An 18,902-nucleotide genomic window follows, 5' to 3' on the forward strand; every position below is an offset into this window, starting at 1 on the left:
GTTTAATACTTAAGTGTTGTTGAAACCGGATCTTTATTGACGTCTTGAAATTCCTCCTTAAGTGTTGTTCAAAGGTGTGAATGTCAACTTCTGTTCATGCATTCAGCTGCTAATGAGGGGAGAGGTTGTGAGAGCTTTGTGAAAGTGCTGTGTGAAGTTGTGTGTCATCCACAGGAGGCAAATAAAGTTATAAAGGAAAGTAGTAATAAAGAAAGGTGTATAGATTTGTTTTGTTTCAAGAACTGGACAATGCTATTACATGTTATTATTTCCAAACTGTTCTATTACATTTCTAATTGCCACAGAATACATACAGTGAAGCGCCGCAATCTCAATCTGTCATAAAAAATTTTGGCAGGACAAGTGAGAAGGAAGTTATTATTTTACAGGTAAAAAATCCCCCAAAACAAAACACACATCTCCGAAATTGCCAGGCAGCCATTGCAAGCTCAAATTTGTTCTCAGCTGAAGTGACTAGATGTTGCATCTGAATGCCTCCCTCGTCAGTGCTCGTCTTGAACTGCAGATAACAAGATATGATCTGACAGGAAATTTCCCCGCTGAGTTAAATGTAGATGATTGCATTACAGATGAGGTAGACACTGATCAACCAGCAGGCATCAAACTCTATTCTCGAGTGTGTGCGTGCATGTGTGTGAGTACAAGTGAGTGAAAGACAGGTATCAAAAAGAATGCATTGTAAGCACGTGTAAGTTTGGGACAGAGTGGGACAATGACCTGATAAGTTTGAGCTCCTGTGTTGGGCTCTATGAAGACTGAAATGTCGACATGTAAATCATGTGGGCGTGCAGTTGTCATGGACAACCCCGAACAAAGAATTTTCATGTTTTCCAGGTAGAAGAGAATGAGTAGGTGTTAGAAGAATGTAGTTAGATTGGGTGTTCGACTACTGTATATAATATAGGGTGAATTTGTGTAAATGTCAGAGATATCGTTTTAACAAAAAGGTCATTCAGCTGCACAGTATCATTATCTTCATTACCACTCTGCTGCCCCTCAGGGTGGACCTTTTAAAAAAATAACCTCTCCTGATCTCATGATGGAGTCATTCTGCCCCTGTGCTCTGTAATTCACACAGGCCGCAGAATTCAGCCACTCCTCCTCCGGTGTTGCCCTTTTTCTTTACCTTGATTAATGTGATGACCTGGCATAGTCTTTTTAAAAGGAATACCTATAATACCCCAGCCTTGGGCTTACTAAAGAGATATTTCCATGACCCAAAGGCGAGATCAGCAATTCACTGTGCAATGGACTTTGTGGCTAAAATAAAGCCGGTGGACAATATAACACAGCCACATAGAGTGACGGTATGAAAATGTTTAAATTATGATTTATTAGGCCTGTTTCCCACAGGGAGTATGATAAAACATACTACCAGCCAGCTTCTGATCTCATTATTTGGGTATTTTCTTTCACTGCAGGTCCTACAGCTCAGCGACTCCGCTAGTTTCTTTTCTCAGTTTTTTGGCATGTGCAATCTTTACAGACATGACGTTTGGTGACTTCTAGTCTTGTCTGAAAAAGTACAAGGACCTCTTTTAATTGCTAAGTGAGAATAGTATATTGTTCTTGCAAAAAAGCCCCAATCCCAAACATAAACAGGTTGAGCCCCGAGGATGCTTTAAATCATATAGTTTTTTGCTTTGAACTTTCAAGCTGTTCTCTATTTTGTAGACCACAACTGTCTTCTTGTGTTTGGTTTGGCTCTGCTCTAACCAAAGTAATCACTAGACCTGTAGTTCACTCGAAGGGAAAAAAAACAAGAGAGAAATGATGGAGTGATGAGTGGGGAACTGAGAGGGGGTAAAGAGGTCTGAGGATAGAATGATAAACATCTGGATTCACTTTGGGACAATTTCATCCCTCCTGCCCCAAAAACCTAAGACCTCAATTTCCATGGTACCTCCTTTGAGGTGCCATTCCATCCGCAGTGGAAGAAATATTTGCCTAATAGCAAGTATCTTTGTTAAGTTTTAGGAGATGCTTTTATTGAGATTTCCTGAAGCCGTTATTAAGACCCAAACCTGGTCCTGAATATCGATTTCTCTTGGAGTTTGAGTGACAATGGGTTAATTTATCGACAGTGGCACCAAGCGTCAGTTTGTGGTTGTTGTTGTTGTTTCAGATATTTTCAGTGAGAAAAATTACTTCAAGCTGTGGCTGTGCTGTTAATTTTTTAAGAAATGCCAGAGAGGTTAAAGGTCAGGCCGAGTGATGGAAAAACTTTGACTTCCTATTTTCCAGGCGGGATATGTAAAACACATGAGAAGTTCTGCGTACTGTGTTTATTTCCACATGTTCAGACATAACAAACTGAACAGAATCTGAAGGATTTGAATCTCACGTTACTTTAGTTTCGCAGAGACTGACAGACGGGGAGTTACAGCTGAAAGTGACTGAGGCAAAAGGCCGTATGCAGTTGTCTCTTTGTCTCTCTTTGTTTTCTCCCCCCGTTTAACCCACTTAGTCTTCACTGTGTTGTCCAGTCCTCCACAAAAATGCATTTAGGTCTGGAATGATAAATGGTTTTCTTTGATTCGTGCAGATGTGCCTTTGGCAAAGGAGTGGCAATAATGTGTATAATCAAACTCAGAAGTCACTGGTTGTTATTATTCTCTTTTCACCATGTCTTCTTCTGTCTTTTCCGCTATCTTTCTCTATTTTTGGCCTCAACAGATAAGTGCAAAATGTGCTGCTGCACACTGAACTGTTTTGTGTGGCATCATCGATACCCTCCTGACTGAAATTGCATCCATGTTGTCTGTGCAGACACTGCCTCCCCATGAGACATAAATTCATGATAGGCTCATCAATATGTTTTCCAAAGTCATTATTCCAGAGAAATTAAATCTGATTGATGCCGAATTGAATTAAACTTCTGAGATATTGAATCTGATGCATGTGAAATCAAATCTCATGGGGGTCTGTTTCTTCACTTGCATGTCCGGTGGATTTATTCATATCCACCTCAAAAGGCAATTACAATATGAAGCAGGCCTATGGGAGTCTTTGTGTTGTGTTCTGTGTAACAGCGTAATGCTTATTGAATCAACGCATTGATAACAGCAGCCACTGGGAAATCTGTTGCTCACTGACATCTGCTGGTGAGCTGAATATGAACGAGATATTTACTCTGTTATCTAGTCTTTTGTTTGGTGTCTTTAGAGGCTTACAGGGAGTTTAGTGAGAGGTCAGTAACAGGAAGTGAGTGGATGAAAAATATGAGGAAAACGTAAAGATCTTAATATAGCAGATAGCACTGTAGCTGGGTTGCTGTTGTTTGTAGATTTAATAAGGTGATATAAAAACAGAACTGACCAGATGGCCAACACTGAACCAGCTCTGCCAGATTAAGAGGCAGCAAGCTCCAAGATGCTGAGGAAATTTGGAGTAAGAGAGTCTAAGAGAGTCCAAGAGAGACCAGATGTCTGTAACAGGCCTCTATAGGTCACAGACCAAACTATCAAGCAGATGACTACACAGCATTAGGATGACTGCATAGCATTAGGACCTTGTGCAGGAAGCATCAGTCATCATGTGCCCATGAATTTCTTTTTCTGATATTGTTGCCTTTTTATTTCTGCACAGTATCATCCTCTGAATACTCTGGTGAGAGAGAGAGAAAAAACATTCTTGGTCTTTCTTAGGATGCTCTTTCTGCTCACATATAGTAGATTCTCTTTCAAACAAAGGCATACATTGACATCTTTAGATCAACCAAACAGGGTGCATGCATGTGCACTAATCTGTTTCACATGCTCACTGATTTTATATTCAAAGTAATACGCTGGGAGCAGTGTTTTTACAAGCCATAACCCCTGAACCATGTCCATTGAGCTTCCTGTAGAGAGGGGGGGGGGGGGGGGGCTGCATACCCTGCAGTCCTACCTAGCTGTGATACAATATCGTTTAAGGCACACTGCTCGTACTTGTTCTCAGCCAGCTTTCTGCTGCTTCTTTCTGCTGTTTCTAGTAATGGGTGACATAAGACCTGGTAGTGGCATGACATTCAGTTGAGGCTTAAAATGTCCTGTGCAGAGGTAGGTGATGGACATCATATATATAAAATTAACCTGTTTTATTACAATGATAAATGGTATTCTACAACAATAACAAAAACAAGCACTTGTTTCACCATGAGCTTTATGCTTCAGAGCTTTTAAACCACTGTATGACCTAATTTTACAAAATTCAACAGTACTGTAAATGATTAAGTTCCAGCAGTTCTTACATAACTTATTTTATACAATTTTAAAAGATCCTAGATTTCACAAAAACAAAGTCACAGTTCATCTGGGTTCTTCTAGATGACTGGTATCTATTATAGCTTTGGGAGTCACTGTATTGCTGCCAACAAACTTAGTTTAATAAGCAGCAGACAGAAGTGTGACAGAAATCAGGAGGCAGACAGACATAAGCAAGTTTGTGTGGTTCCTGTAAGTCCTGTAGAGAAGACTTCTTTACTTTTTTTTTCTTTTTTTTGAAAGCTTACTGGCTAGGAGGGCGTCCTGTTCTCTAAACCTTGCTCCTGCAGATCTCCTGGTTCTGCAAAACTGGCCGCAGCAGACATTCTGCACAGGGCTTCTAGTAATGATAGCAATGCAATGTGTTTTCTTCTGTGTGCATGTGTGGGGGTGTGTGCGGCAAGTGTGTGTGTATGCTTGTGTGCGCTTGCAAGTTTCGCCTTAGAGGCATCTGTTGCAGGTTTCAGGCACATGTTGTGGGATTAAAGAATTAGCCATAACAAATAACCTCATGCACACACCCTTGCCTGCGTGCCCAAAAGTCACCACATAACACTCCAAAATTACAACCCGAGACCGCTGTACACATCCACACTTGTTCCACCAGGGCTCAAATCTTGGAAGCTCAGCTCTGTTCATCTCTACCTTTCTCCACTAAATCTTGGCCACACTGTATTAAAGAAAAAGGACTCTTAGTAGGAATGAAAGTTGCCTTAATGTTAGGGTTACATTAGTAAAAGATAAGGTAATAGGACGGGGGAAAGCCAAGTTGTCAGAGACTGCCTTTGTCCAAAAGAGAAACACAATAAAGCACACTGAGCTTTCCAGTGTTTCCCCCGGGTTCAGGTTCTAGCTAATCAACAGTGCACACAGCCGTGACTGTTCTGTTCCAGGGGACTGGCAATAGAGGGATGGAGGGGGGTGGGGACATGGGGTGGGACAGGATGAGGGTCGTGCTTGAAACGGGTTTATAAGGGTGGAAGGAGTTAGAGAGTGCATGCAATTGCATGATTAAGGTGTGTGTGTGTGTGTGTGTGTGTGTGTGTGTGTGTGTGTGTGTGTGTGTGTGTGTGTGCGTGTGTGTGTGTGTTACCATGTTCATGTGTGTGTTACCATGTTCATGTGTGTGTTACCATGTTCATGTGTGTGTTACCATGTTCATGTGCCTGAGCATCTTTTTGTAGGGGATAAACCTAAAGGGGCCTGTGCATGTGTCAGTTAATTGTACATGCAGATGAACAAATTATGTCAGTGATACAAAGTCGCTCAATAATGGAGAGTTAAGAGCGTTGTGTTTTTAGGCTGTGCTGTAATCACTATCAGATGTCAGGGTGGAGGAGAGGGATGGAGGAAAGAGACTGTGCGAGTGAGAGAGGAAAAAAGACAAATAAAGATGAAGACAAATGGCAAAGCAAGAAAATTCTTAAGGTAATGGACAATAACGTAGTATATGCATACAATATATGTTTTAACTTCATACTGTGCACACACACATTGCTGTAACTTAACTATGTATAACACAAATATCAAAAGTCAGTAAACTTTACTAACTAACTGTAACTTTCTACTTTATAACACAGAACTTACTAACCTAATGATAAATAAAAAAGACTGTGGCATTGGATTTGCAGTTTCAGAGCCAAACCAAAACATTACATTTTCTAGGCTACTTGTCTAATGGTCACAGTGCAAGCCCCTGTCCTTGCTCGGAAACGTCACTGAATGCTGTTGCTTGCTCCTGATTTACATCCCCGGCAAGGATGGAGGAACTTTTGGGTGGCATGTTTGGTTTCTTTGCATATGAAAATGTGTTGCAGCAATTGAGTCCGCAGGCTGTAGCAGTATTCAGCCTCGCTGAATACTGAGTCCTAATCATTTTCAGATGGTGGACCGAGTCCATGCGTCTGGAGCCATTTACGAGGTCTGCGGCCACCTGGATGCGAGGTGGCGGTAGGGCAGCAAAATCCACCTGATATAACTGTCCTTTGTTGTCTAAGAAGGTCTGATGTGGAACACAGGTAATATGATATGTATGAATTAGTGGGCAATTTCATATGACAAATTAGTGTTGTTGTTTTTTTCTTTTGAAGGGGAAATTTTAAATATTTGTGTTGGATTATTATTTGAGTTTAATTCGTTAACAAACAATTGACAAAAAAAAATCATGACAGTGTTGTCACTCATACTGAAACTCAGAGGCTGCTCCCTGCAGTTATTAAACTGTAATAGGATATGACGGGCAGGAAATCTGAAACTTAAGATCATTTTGAGAGGGAAAGGATGACCTTTAGAAACTGGCGTGCGAACTTTTCAGGCAAACGTTTGCCAATCGTTCCTCAACCTCAAACATGGCCTGTGATTTAGAAATGTAGAAGTAAGCGGACTCATGACAGCCAGCTAGAATGGTTTCTTACTCAGACATTACAGAGACATTAGACAGTCTCCTTTCTAGCTGATGCAACACATTAGGAATCATTCTCTCTTCTGCCAGTGTAATTTAAAAAAAGAGTATTACTTTGTTAATGTGCTTGTAAAGGGTGGATTTAAAGACCTGCTCTTCCTGCTTTGTGTGTTTTTCTGTAACGTAAAACAGTGTTAAGGAAGTTGCTTTCACTGTCAGTACTAGAACTGAAAAAATCTCGAGATGCTAGTGATACTTTACATTATTGTGTACAATATGCCATTTATAAAGTAGTTTACTTGAGCGACACCTGTTCATACTTGACTCGTGTAGTGTTTATTTTGTCAGTGATATTTAGTTCTATAAGAAACGCTTCGGTGCCAGGAACTTGACTTGGCTACATATGTTGTTTGACATCTGAACAAAAATGGTTTAGAAATAAGGAATGCACACATGTAAAGTAAAACAATCAGTTTGACCAAACTTCTGTTTTAAGGTTTAATAAGCTCAGACTGGCACATACAAATGTGAGAGGTTCCTTTGGGTGAATGTAAACTTAACAGAGGCAGGTGATGGATGTCAAATAAAATCTAAATAGAAACTGTAACACACAGCTGGTAAAACAATGAATGCTTTGAATGACTGACTTAAATAATTAAAATGCCTACGTAGTAGCATGTTACTCAGAAATGTCCACAATCTTTGTTGCACTTCCAAGAAGTTTGTAGACTAGATTTGGGATCATTTTCTCTGCTTTGCATTATGCTGGTCTGTATTTTTCTCTCTTAGAAACCTTCCATCACTATAACAATCTATATAAACATGCAAAGTGGTCAATATATATCAGGCTAACACATGACTTTACATATCTTACTTGTACAGTATGAAAATCACCAGCACTGTATTGTTTTTCACAGAGATTTCTGTTGGGCTTTTTCATATCCCTTTTGGCAGGGATGCTGCTGTGCCATGCAGGTCCCAGGAACTCATTCCAAACCTTTCTCTGACCCTGTGCAAATGTATGTAATTAAGCAATGAAAACTTGCCATAGCCAGGCCTTCTGCTGCAGGAAATTAAGGATAATCTGGAGGCTGTGGGTGCTCTTTGTTGCCACAAGGCCTTCTCAAGGTAAAGTGGCTCTCCTGCAAGATTGGTTTTCATCCCTTATGAATTAGTTTTGCGTGTTTCTGCTTACTGTGCCCCTCTCCTTACCTCTCAGTGTTGTTTTTCTGTTTTCTTGTGTGTCTGTTTTTTCTTAGTACATAACCCTGCCCATAACACATTGTTGTATACTTGTAAACATGTGTAGAAGGTTCAGCAAAAACATCATAGCAATGATAGTGTTTTCAAAACAGCAAAGTTAAGCATTAGATACTGTCACCGTGTGTCTGACCATTTTCACATTCTAGCACGATGGCTTTACGGGAATGGATCTCATATTGGATAAAGTACTACATGCCCATGTTACAGTCTTTATCAATATCATTTTATTATAATCGTTGGGTCGACTGTTGTTGTCATTTGGCACTATCTGAATAAAACAAAATGAATTAAATTCAATTTTATTTAATTGTAAGGATGTTGGTAGGGAACGTGATGACATCATATATGAGATGTGGACATGTAAATTAGACATTAATGCTGTGAAATAAAATAAAAAAAGATGCAATGTTTTCATAGGGTGTTATAGCTGCATAAATGTTACAAGTGGGTCACTATAGTCCATTGGTTGGTGGTTGCTAGGTTAAATGATGACATCATTATATTTTTTGATATAGATAAGAACCTCCAGGGGCTGAAGATGCCCTGTGTGGTGGCTCAAAATCTGTTTGGGGACACACATAAGATTTTTGTATATTTACAGTAAGATATCCAAACAGAGATATTGAATAGCAAGTTATTTCATATTATGTGGAAATAAGCCAAAACATTGGTAGCAGGAGTAAAGCAGTGCATTTTCTTTAAACTAATCTTAAGAATACTTGGTTCTAGAGCTTAATATTCTTTTAAAATCAATTGACCCAGTCGACATAGCCTAGAGTCACTATAGGCATCTTGAACTTTATCCACTGAAGTCAGCAGTGAATGTATTTATTTTGCAGTGGGTGCACTGTGGTGTTGTATATCACTGCGGTTGTTGTTTTTGTTGTGTTTAAAGAGGCATAGAGAAGACAAAAAGAGAAGCGACGTCTGATAAGATTTACCAGCAGGATGATGCTGTTGCTGAATTTTTAACAGTTTGGATCTTTCAGTCATTGTTTTGCAAGTAAAAGCCCCACATCACAGCTCTTTTAGCAAGGCACCAGCTTCAAATAAAAACAGGGTTTCCATGGAAGAACGCATGGAAAAAGAGAGAAATGGATAAAAGCTCTGAAAAACATTCTGTGATACTGGAAAATAATTTCTCATCTTTTTCCTTTGTCAGATGACGTTAGAATAGCAGGGTGTGAGTACAAGAGCTAAAAAACCTCTAAATGCTCAAAGTTGATTTTAAACAGTGAGTTAACTTTCAAAGGCAAACATCTGTAAACATCAGGATTTTTCTGACAATACTGAATATCAGCCTCTGGTTTTTTTTTTTCAACTTTAACCTGCTTGCTGTTGTAAATATTTCAAAGCTTTGGGTTTTATTTCTAAAAAAGATTTCCATGTAGGTAATCATATATCCAGCCTACAGTAGATCAGAGATGAGATCACAAAAGTTACTCATTCTCACTTGATGAGATTGATCAGTGTTATACAGTCTGTTGTTGCGCTGTTCTTCTTGCTGAAGACAGTTGTTTTCACTCTGGCTCTATGTTCTGCTGCAAAAATCATTTGTGATCACACAGATGTCTCCCTCATGGGATTTGGTATGGATTCGGAATAATGTTCCTAATTGTTTTAAAGACTTCCACAGAGAGACTTGTTATTCTATGGCACACAATCCATCTGACATTTAAACCATCTGTCCTGGAAAAAGTCAAGAATCTGGTTGTAAAACTATAAATGGGACAATTTAATTATCCAAATAGACTCAGCTGTTCACGTTATGTACTGAAAAAAATGCACTTAATCATAATAGACAGTGAATTTGATGCATTTTATTTTTAAAGTTGCCTTTGCATACGACATCTTTTTGCCTCACAATGTTGAAATGAATTTTAAAAAAAAAATGTTTTCAGAGCTAACAGGTGGGAAAGATTTGGTAACCTGGCTGGTAAGTAGATTTTTTTTCCCTTGCTTCTCCAAGTTGCGGCTAAACACTGAGGGGTCTATAGAGGCAGTAATGAGTCATATCCTTCAAACTGCTGTTCTGTATCTCAGACACCTCCTAAAATTCAATTTGCAGTGACCTTCTCACACATACGCATGCATCTGCAGACACACAGGTCTAACCTGTTCACGGCTCTATACTGTACTTCGCACCTCTGGGGGTGTTTTCTGGGGAAACAAATCACGTCAGTTGCCATAGTGAATGTGTCAGTCAAACTTATACAAACACACGCTACAGTTTCTGGCGTGTGTTGCAAGCAAGGTGGTCTACACTTTATTGAAGAATAAAGGTAAATCCTGTCAGTCAATGTCAGACTGTCATCTGCCAAAAGAAGTATAAATATTTTCAGTAATAACATGTTATAGAGATATGGAAACGGTACATTTTAAAATGTTTGTTTGAAGGGTGGATAGTTCAGCTGAGGTCGAGTTGCAAAATATGGCTGCCTGGATTTTATTGGAGTTGGCTTGCCCAAGAGAATTAAAGCTCCATGTTTGGCGCTGATATTGCTATTGTCTCATAAACGGATCTTGGGAATGCTTTTCATCAAAGAATTTAAAAAAAAAAAAAAGAAGAAACAAAAAATATGAACATCCTTGACATTGTGTTGCACTTCACATAACTCTTTGGATTTAAAGAGTTATGTGCATTGATACAGAGCGATTTTAAAGTGGCATGCAAATCTGTCTGTGTGCAAGATCTGTTTTCTAGCTGGGTAAAATAGTCTGTCCTCCATAGTATCACTTTGATCGCCTACTCACTAAATCTCCGACTTTCCACTGAGTCTAGTTTGAAAATTACTTGAAAAAAATTGGCATTTGTAAGTTCTGTCTCGTTCCCAAGCGTCGCTTTTTAATGCCTTTATGGCTAATAAATGAATTGATAGTTTCCATACTAGCTAGGTTACAGAAAATACAGAGCAAAATGTAAATGTCTGTATATGAGAGAGAAAGAAACCAGCCAACAGAAGTGCCTCTCAGCAGTAATGTGTGACTTTAGGGTTAAATGGCCAGGCTTGCTGAGTGATTGCCACATTAGCCAAAAGTATGAATAAATCTTCTGTTCAGAAATTTGACTATTTATGGACTCACATGAATTTGATCATGTGTTTTCTTTTAATGGCTTTTTAGGTTTTACTAAATTCTCTGTGGCTGCACTGTTAAGCTCTGCAGATGTTGGAGTGTGGGTGGTATGTTTAATGGTTTCAGATTGGAATAGATTTTATGACAAAGTGCTTGCTCATAGGGGGGCATATGATTGTTGGGTTTTTCTCTGTATCTATGAAGCGCCTTGAGGCGACTTTTGAGGCGACTTTTGTTGTGATTTGGCGCTATATAAATAAAATTGAATTGAATTGAATATTAGAGAAGTTTGTGACCAGCCTGATAACTGCAAGTTGCCCAGGTCCTGTGGCTTCAAAAGAAACTTCACTGTTCCTCCATCGTGCTTGAGAGTTGGTATGAGGTGTTTGTGCTGATACACTGTGTTGTTTTGGTTTTGGTTTGGGGGTTTTTGTCAAACATTGGACTGTGTATAGTCAGACATCTCCACTTTGGTGTCATCTGTCCTTTGTCCACTTAACAGACAGCACCAAAATGGTTTGTTTAAAATCAACTTTGCAACCCTAAGCCAGTGTGTTGTTCTTTTTTAGAAGAAGAAGAAGCTTTCTTCTGGCTATCCTATCAAACAAGCCACACTTGTTCAGTCTTTCTAATTGTAACACTAATTAATAATTGGGGGCGACCGTGGCTCAGGGGGTTGGGAAGCGCATCTGTAAGTGGAAGGTCGCTGGTTTGATCCCCGGGCTCTCTGTCCTGGTCGTTGTGTCTTGGGCAAGGCACTTCGCCTACCGCCTACTGGTGTTGGCCAGAGGGGCTGATGGCACAATATGGCAGCCTCGCTTCTGTCAGTCTGCCCCAGGGCAGCTGTGGCTACGATCGTAGCTTGCCTCCACCAGTGTGTGAATGTGAGAGTGAATGAATAGTGGTATTGTAAAGCGCTTTGGGTGCCTTGAAAAGCGTTATATAAATCCAGTCCATTATTATTATTATTATTATTATTATTATTATTAATATTATTATTATTATTATTATTATTATTATTATTATTATTATAATTGTACTGACATGAACTTTAATGCTTAGCATGCTAATTGAAGTCTGAAGAGTTTGTATGGGTTTTTTTGTTTTTTGTTAATGTGTCTAAATATTTCATAATCTCATGTTGGGGTGAATTTGCTGGGACGTCCACTCCTGTGAAGATTGTAGCATTATGATAAAACACAACGTTTCAGTTTTTCACACGACTGCTTTATTCTTTTTTAATGAGTAAAGTTCTTTGAAATGCTGATTATTGTGATGATTATCATGGCATGCAAACCTGAGGTATACACGTCAGCTGAATTTGTCTGAACATGAGGCATGTGCCTCACCCTATTTTATTTATGGCTTTATATCAGTTCCAATATAAATATGCTGCAATCGAATGCATCGCGTTCACAGTTACACAGTCACATCTTTTCCTTATGTCTCACGTTTTAAGTGGATGGGAAAACATGCTTTTCAGTAAAACGTTTGCGGAACATTTTAGGAAAAAAGTGAAGTAAACAGCTGAGATGCCATCTGTCTGCATTCATGCGCATTTCTGGTGCTGCCATTCTCAAGTCACCCTACCTGTCAGTGTTTTCATTGCCTATTGTAAAGCAGAGAGTGAAATAACAGTTTGTAGGAACTCAGTGAAAGAAGGGATTTGAGCAGTAATCCTCCTCACTGATCCTTTTTAGAAACAACCGTCTGGCACACAGCCTGGCCCTCGCCAAAACACGCCTGCTTTTGATACCTGAAGGCTGAACTGCAAACTGACACCCACAGTGGCATTTTCTGCTTTTCACATACCTCACATCAGAGACTCTCTGAAGATATTTTCCTCATTCGGTAAAATCGTTGGCTGCTGCAGGTGAGCTCAGGTATTAACCCTGGGGTTAACGCACACTGGATCCTCACATCGTAATATTAATGCTGACATTTTTGAACGGGTTGGAAAGTGCTCATGTCATGCTATGAGTTATTTTTCTTCACTGTTCAGGTCATGTCAAGCTGAAACAGATATAATTATTTTATTTGATAAAATATGGTGTAAACAAAGACGTCCTTGGTCCAACTTGTACAGATATTCTCATTTTATTTGGTTTTGCCCTAAGCCGATATCCAGTCTCAGCTCAGCCTGTTTTAAACAAATGCTGTCTGTCTTTAGAGAGAACAGCTGCCAAAATATGAGTCTACCCAATTAATTTTTACTCCATAAATCTCCGTCTCTTGAAGTCGAGCCTGGGCTTGGGTTAAGTAGTCATATTTTATCGATGCAGTGATCATTCCTATTCGTTATCTTCTGTCTCTTGGCTCTGCAAACAAACACATGCTTTATTTGTCACAATAATAATTATAATTATAATTATAATTGTTATTGTTATTGTTATTATTATAAGAAATTTGGTGTGGCATCTTTAAAGGTATATTTGAAAATACATTTTATTTTAATCTGGATAAGGCTTAAGCCATGACAAGGCTAGAAAGCTTAAAGGTAGACTTTATCTTCATTCTTAATATTTTTGACCCACAGCAAATATCTGCATCTTTGTCATTAACCTTCATTGGTGTGAATTTCAAACTTTTTCCACTGCTTGCTTGAGAAATGCATTTAAGTTTGTAGAAGCTTTGATTTATGAGCAGTCTGGCCTTTTTAACACCTAACGTGAAGTGACCTCTTTGTCAAGTGGTTGTTCTGACTGTGGGGGATACCGTATGTAGAAAAGGCCACAGACAGAGTAAGCTATAGTATACTGTCTCTCTCTGCACACACACACGTGCACACCCTGTTTCTGTCTGTAACCATAAGGCTGGAATGGTTTATAGGGGGGTAATAAAAATGGACGCCGTGTGAAATGAATCCAGTTTAAGTTACCGTTTTTTGAGGCTGTGTTTTCCTTAGAGATGAAGAAATAGAAACACCCATGTGTTATGTTTATATAAGGGATTTTTATTTGAGCTTAATTTTCCATCTTTACAGGTGAGATTCTGTACATCCACACCCTTCAGTCGCTAGATGTCTTAAAATGGTGCTGTCCTTGGCATATTTGGCTGTCTGGATTACAAAAAACAAAATGCTAAAATTTAAAGTGTCTTTAAATATACTTTTGTAAAGTGAAGACTGATTTATTTGTGTTTTGTTTGTGTGCACACAGGGATTGTAGAAGTGTGATCAGCCCTACCTACCAACCTCCCTACCAACAAAAGTTGGCTTACAAGTGCTGGTAAGAGAAAAATCATTCATATCACTAGGATTTTTCTGGAAATACAAAGATTTAAAGCTGGAGTAAACTGTTCTGACGAAAATAACCCACAATGTATCTAGTGTACATGCCTAAAAAGGACGGCAGTAAATGGACACGGTTTCATGTTTGTCTGAAATTCAAAGTTTGCCTAGGGTAACACAAAGATAGTGATAACATGTCCTTCATAAATAGCTCTACATTAAGCTTGACCCAAAACATCTTACTCAAGGTTAACAAGCTCCCCTCTTGTTTACATAATCACTTGCTAGTCTATTAGGAAATTGAATCAAACCAAATATCCAGTGCAGTGGTAACCTCAGCAAGGTTGCTATCAAAAAAGCTTTCTGTCAGGTGGCCCCTGAGGTTCAGATACATTCAGGTTTCTGTTTTGGTGAATGTGGCAACCAGGGCTACAAACTGCTGCTGCTAAAAATGGAGAGAGATATGAGTGCGTCTATAAGCTGTCCTGGCCACATACAAGGATGAATGATTTAGTCTAACTGAATTAGTAGATATGTGAGGATGAATATAAACACTAAACAACTGAAGGCAAAATGGTATTAAGTCAAAACCTTGTCTTTTTTTTTTATTTTTTTTTTAGTGTTGTTCTGGCCACACTACAAGATACAGATGACTTATCTATCACACAAGATGGTGTGAAAGTGTGCAAAGAATAAGGAGACCATGTACATAGTTGATTGTTACTGATACTTTATGCTATCAACATATACATGACTGAATTGATATATAAAAATACAGACCTAAATTAGAAGCAGCTGGTAATGCAACAGTAGTCCTGGTTACGTACATACAGTGAAATGAAATTCTCATCTGAAGTCTCTGCTGTTGATCTCTGTTAGCTTCTTGTTTTTATGAATTATGTTAATCATGGATCCAGACTGACAAAAATGAACATTCTGTTATAGATAAACAAAAACTCAAAGGCAGTCTGCCACCGTCCTGGTAGATCAGCTGATAGCAGCTGATATCATTGCAAACCCACATCAAGTGGCCGCTTAGCTTATACCCTTCTGTGCAAATCTTGCGTACAAAAGGCAGACTATTTATGTCGCTTAATCCTGCCTACAGTTGCCGCACATGTGCAAGCCTTTTTGCAACCCCGGGTTATCAGTGACATATCCGTTGCCAGTGATGCTTGTTATGTTCTGCAGGAGGTATCTTACTGTTGCCTTCTCTTGCATGTGTTTGGAAGAGCAGAGGGGGACCAGAACAATTCCATGCTGCCAAATATAAACTGTTGTAGATGGAAACGATGATTTAGTCTAACTGAATTAGTAGACATGTGAGGATGAATATAAACAAAACAACTGAAGGCTTTTGACTCTAGTGGTTATGACTGATGTCTAATGCTGTAGATGTCATGTTTCCAAATCCATGTCATGCAGTATTTAAATGTTAAATGTCTAACCAGAGTGCTCAAACTCCTTTGATTAGTAGCTTAGCTCCTTTTTAAGGAAGGTGTCGAGCCTTCAGTGGAGTCAGTTGCAGGGCCTGTATTAAACAGCAGCCTGGAACCACTGAGTGGGAGACACAGGTTTTAGCAGAGCCATTACTGCTGTAACATGAGGAGATGTTTTCATGTGCACACCTACAACCTGACACACTCAGAACTGCAGGGACAGAAAAGTGAACCTACATATACACACAGGTGTGCTGCCAACAGCATCTTTCACCATAGCAGGGCTCTAACCCGAGGTACACGCTGCAGATTGGAGACACCAGCAAGTTTGTGTGTGTGTGTTAAGTACATAAGTGTAAATGAAGAGGGAAATAACCATTGGTGAGGTCATGAACTTGTAAATGGAAAAAAAAAAGAAGCTTCCTGATGCTTTTCCATTACATCTCACTCCAGTGGCGTCTGTTGTGCTTTTGTTGTAGATACCAACCAGACTGTGCAATAAGCTCTTCAACTGATAAATGCTTTTGTTCCAATTATTTCTTTAGAATGGTAACTATAAAAATAGTGAGCTGACATTGGTGACCTTAGCAAATGAAACTGAATGTTAGAAGCAAATCGCCTCTTATGTGAGTGTTAATAGTGATTTGTAACACTGGGGCCTTTAGATTGCCTGTATTTTCTGAGTATAGCTCCATGGTTTATGTATTTCCATGGAAATACACTAGTGTGTATTTCAAGTCATGATATAGTGGCTTATAACAAGACCCAGGAAGCATTTCTATTCAGCTGAAATTCTTCTGTTTCCCTTAGTATAACTGACTAAATCTTGCATTCACCAAAAACAAAGCAAAACCAAGATAACTGAGAAGATAAAACCAACACTTGGAAACAATGCTTTCAAGACTAACTAGAACGTAGTTCTCCCATGTTAAAGATAGCGAATGTGCATTCTAAAGTTTCAAGTATTCAGTAAATATTTTAAGGTTTCACAGGCTCAAGCTAAGTTTTATCTGACAGATCTTAAGTGCTTTTCTTGAAAGGTTTCTGGAAATGTTTTTTCTGACTGCCACACCTTTCCCTTTTCATTCTCTTTGCTTCCCTGTCGCTTTATTTTCCACAAACAGGTGTTCATTCGCTCCATCAGCACAGTGTTCAATAGCAGCAGCAGAAAGTACTTAGTGATCTAAAAGAGGGAGCAGTGGATTTTGACATAATCCTGTTTGGGTTAGAACAGACTCCTAAATAAACTACTGCAATGGGACACCACTGTTTACTAGCAGTGAGAGGATTGTATTCAAAGTGTAGCAGTACCATTGTGGTTTCTGGAGTCATTCATCTGTGATGAGCCAAAACAGAAAGCACACTTACATGTATTGTGTTCTCCAGTGACAAAAGAAGGTGTTTTTGTTTTTCTTAAAGCATTTGTAAGCATAAGTTGGTTATATCACTCATTTAAGGTAATAAGCTAGTCTAATACTATAGTGAGTTTTTAGTGCAAAAATGTGTGATTATTTAAATTATGGCCTGACCTGATCTGACAAAATGAAAGCAAAATATATAAATAAAATCTATCACTAAATGCTTAATGTTTTAATGCATTTTAATTTATTAACATATATAGCGACACAATGGTATTACATGCATGTCACAGAATGTGGAAATACTCAGATTTAATTAAAATTATAGTATAATATATTGCCATTCACTTTATACTTAAAAAAACCCTACTTTTAAATTGCCATCAACATTTAATAAATGTAAGTAACAGAAAAGTGTAAGCAAAAACATAAAAACAGATGCAGATATTGCTTTTTAAAATTCTTATTCCATCTAAAAACCTAACCTACACTTTGGACATGCACAATAACTAATACAGCTCAATCACTGACATCTCAGTAGACAGTTTGGTGTTTTATGCTAGTACTAGCTAGCTTGTTGTAGTCTAGCATTTACTGAATACATAGAAACTCAACATTATTTCCAGCTATAGATTCTTGGCTTCAAAACCAACTGATAATTCATAAAAGCAGTTTGCTGGAGCTATAAAAAAGGATGCACAAGAAAAAAAGAAGAGTGAGAGGACACAAATAAATACAACTAAAAGCATACTGTAAGTAAACTAAAAGTAAAGTAAAAGGGTTGTTTCTCTAAAATACCATCTGTAAATTTTAAACATGTAACTGATCAACAAGTCCAAGTCCACAAGCCTTTGGGTACATGTCCCTCCCCCACCATCTTCTCAGCATGCACACACCAAAACTTTAGACTGAAGGCACACGCACGTTGACCTTGAGGGTGTTAGCTGTGTTGACATTTGTTTGGACAGTGCTTCAATTCCTCAGACTGCTGCAAGGTCACGTGGCTTGACATCAAAGAAAAGAATTTCTTCCTGGGCGACACTGAGAGCTCCGGTGTTTATTCTAAAACTGACTGCCTCCCTGTCTGTGTTTCTGTCTCTGGCAATCGCTGCTTCATCCCTGCCTGCCTGTCTCATTACCTGTGCACAATATCTGCACAGCTGTTGTCTTAAGACTGTATGTTCCCGTGGAGTTCTTTTTCTTTTAAATATTATTATTATTTCTTTTAGCTTTTGGCAGTAGATACCCACACACAACTTTAGTGCAGAGAAAGCTTTGACAGTGATTTAACATTTGTTTGGTGCCATGCGTATCGTCAGCCTGCTGCCTGGTAATGTAGAGTGACTGGACCTGGCCGGTTCTTCTGTACTTTTCACTTCAATGCTATTTAGCGCAAAATGGTGATTGCTCTATTTAACTCCATTTTAAGCAAATTTAGTTTTATTTGGTAACATTTCTTTAAACCACAGCCAGACGAAATGTTCAGAAACACATTGTGGTTTGGAGTGATTTCCACCTGTTGCTTATAACTCGCCGTGTTCATCTTCACGCTACAAATCTGGTCAAGATGTGGGGTTTTGTGCTTTGGTTACTGGCTACAGATCAAATACACACAGACACCAGAGATGATTAGAGATTAGAAGTAAACAAAGTAAGAATACTGTAGTTAAACTGTGCAGCATATCATTTAAAAAAAAAAGGTGCAAAAGAAAAGATCTGACAGGGAAACTGCTGTTCGGACTAAGGCTATGTCCACACTAGCCTGGATAGATTTTTAAACGGCGTTTTCGTCTGATTTCAGTGATTTTAAACGAAAACGCATTAGTGTGGACGTAGCCTAAACATTCTACTTGCGAGATCTACATTTAATAG

The 18,902-nt window shown here is 38.8% G+C and overlaps 1 protein-coding gene across 2 annotated transcripts in view; it reads left to right on the top strand.

Annotated features, from left to right (window-relative positions):
- The window catches only part of bmpr1ba (bone morphogenetic protein receptor, type IBa), a 71,623-nt gene that overhangs the window by 8,276 nt on the left and 44,445 nt on the right, over positions 1-18,902 (top strand). Inside the window, exons 1-2 of one of the 2 annotated variants that reach the window (XM_085179192.1) lie at positions 9,847-9,865; positions 14,163-14,231. The gene's annotated coding sequence lies outside the window, so the exon portion shown is untranslated. Of the gene's footprint in view, positions 1-9,846; positions 9,866-14,162; positions 14,232-18,902 lie in introns of those variants that run through there. The other variant, XM_085179191.1, reaches the window with a different exon arrangement.

This window comes from Neolamprologus multifasciatus, chromosome 12, assembly GCF_963576455.1.
Source record: "Neolamprologus multifasciatus chromosome 12, fNeoMul1.2, whole genome shotgun sequence".
Lineage (NCBI taxonomy): Eukaryota > Metazoa > Chordata > Actinopteri > Cichliformes > Cichlidae > Neolamprologus > Neolamprologus multifasciatus.